Source organism: Schistocerca americana, chromosome 2, assembly GCF_021461395.2.
Source record: "Schistocerca americana isolate TAMUIC-IGC-003095 chromosome 2, iqSchAmer2.1, whole genome shotgun sequence".
In the NCBI taxonomy this organism is placed as follows: Eukaryota; Metazoa; Arthropoda; class Insecta; order Orthoptera; family Acrididae; genus Schistocerca; species Schistocerca americana.
In genome coordinates this window covers 362,935,736-362,937,873 of record NC_060120.1, presented here as the reverse complement: position 1 = coordinate 362,937,873, position 2,138 = coordinate 362,935,736, and the positions used below count along the sequence as shown (strand labels likewise).

Below are 2,138 nucleotides of genomic sequence, written 5' to 3'. Positions count from 1 at the left end.
GTGTTCACCATGAACTTCTATCACACTCGTAGCTTTTATAATGCGTATCTTAAGTGGCATGCTGGCAGTGCAGACACAAGTGCGAGCAAGAAGTTAATCGTCTGTGGAAGAAACTATGCTGTTCACCGACAAGAATTCTCTTAGTGATCGTTTAAATCAAGAGACTGAAAGCCACGCAATCATACCGTTGAAAGGAAGGTATAAACAACGTTGTCTTTCATCTTCAAGGTAATAGTAGGTAAAGGTTCAATATCACCTAATGTACACGACATAGAAATAAAAGGGTAGTTTCTAAGGATCCGTCAAAACAATTAATACAAGTTCTATGGAGCCATTTTGTCCTTTTGTCTCTATCAGTCTGTCTCTCCGAGTACCACTCAGCGTTGGCCTGCGTAAAATAAGGTGTTTTTAGTTACGTGTCGAAACACTGATTAATACACTTTATAAATAAAAGATGGGTTTTAATTAAAATGTTTTAATAGCTGCTCACAAAATCATTTATCCGTGTATTTACCCCACTACGGGGTAAATCCCACGTGAGGGGAGTGGGGGTAGGGTGGTCCCACCAGATCGCACCAAATCTCACCGAGGGGTGAGAGGGTTCCAAGTTTTAAAGAAAACGCATCGCGTAATTAATGGACGTCCCATAAACATTGTGGCGGTGTCACAGTTTTGCTGTACGGTAACAGCGATCCGGACTCCTCATCTCTGCACCGCTGCCAACTATGTTCATAGTGCGAGAAGGAGCTTCCTCTCTACGCTACCCCTTGCAAAAAGACAACATGGAAAATTTTGCCTTCGGGAGGAGGATCCATTGGACATAACGTTGATTAAAGGCCTCCTCCTTTCTTCTCTGTGCGTTAAGATGTTTAGATATTCGAGTACACGTTGCTCCTGCTTCCTTTCTAATGCCGTCCACCCTTCTTCGATTAAATCATCGTCTAAATCTTCTCTCATCTCTGGGATTCCAGCAAATAATTTCGATTGAAGCTTACATTCAGTAGAATTCCGTAAATCGTCATGAAAGATGCCTCCACTTGCCCAAGAGTGATTACTTTTCTGTCTTATAAACAGAAATTCTGGTTACTCGTTTGGTGTGGAGAATAACTGAGCAGGTATTACGCGAGGAACGAAGGATTAAACTATCGACTGAAGAGATGTTGGGTAGAACACCTGCAGCGTAAGTCAGCTAGTAGACATAGTGCACATTTTAGTGTACAGAGGCCATTGGTCGTTGTACGGACCAGTTATAATATCTAGGTGCGGTAAATAATGTGCTTCATTCTTTCGCTAGCTGTGTATTGCAGACTTTAGGAACCATCAAAACGTGAGTGTAATCCTTGTGGTCACTCTGTTAAAGAATTTCAACTCAAATGCTCCTCACCCTGTTTCTTCCTATCCTACTGATTCAAATTTATTAACGTTTTCAGGCAGCCGATCAACGACATAGTTGGTACAAAAGTTCAGATACTGTAATATGTCGTCTTGTTATGTTCCTCTTTTTCACACGTGGCTTACCAGCTGTTCACAGTTTGCTTTAAACATCATATTGTATCTGACCTTTTCATTCATGTCGCAAACGATATTCAATACTATTCGTTTAATTTACCTTGAAGAATACATGCATGGCACTATGAAAGCATCCTGCTGCTACAACTCTCTCTTAAAATTTTAGGTCCCACCGAGATTTGAACTCGGATCGCTGGATTCAAAGTCCAGAGTGCTAACCATTACACCATGGGACCTTGACAGCATCTGTAGCCCGGCTTTGGATACTGATAGTGCCGTTACGATGTTGCAAGAGGCTCTTGCGTTACGCCAGCTGCTTGCGTGTTCCTGTCAGCGTTTCACTTCCGAAGCGCTGTCCCTCTCTCTGAAGACAATCGTATTCTCTACCGAACTTTTCGTGAGTTTTATTAATCCGGGAGAATAAGCTGCTTTATTTAGAATTAACACTTCTTTTCATTGCATAAATATTGGAATGGCTTTAAATATCACGACGAAGCGTCATCTTAATGTCAGAGAATGCTTTGAAGTTTCAATCGTAGTGGAGCTAATCCGATTATTTTAATTGCTCGCAAGTGCTGCGGTACATTTCGATATTACCCTTATTAATAAAAAAGTATCAACTTAAGTTC

The 2,138-nt window shown here is 41.2% G+C and overlaps 1 non-coding gene across 1 annotated transcript; it reads right to left on the bottom strand.

Annotated features, from left to right (window-relative positions):
- Positions 1-1,673: 1,673 nt before the first annotated feature.
- Trnaq-uug lies at positions 1,674-1,745 on the bottom strand. The gene has a single exon. It is a non-coding gene; the product is annotated as a tRNA-Gln (tRNA).
- Between the last annotated feature and the right edge of the window lie 393 nt (positions 1,746-2,138).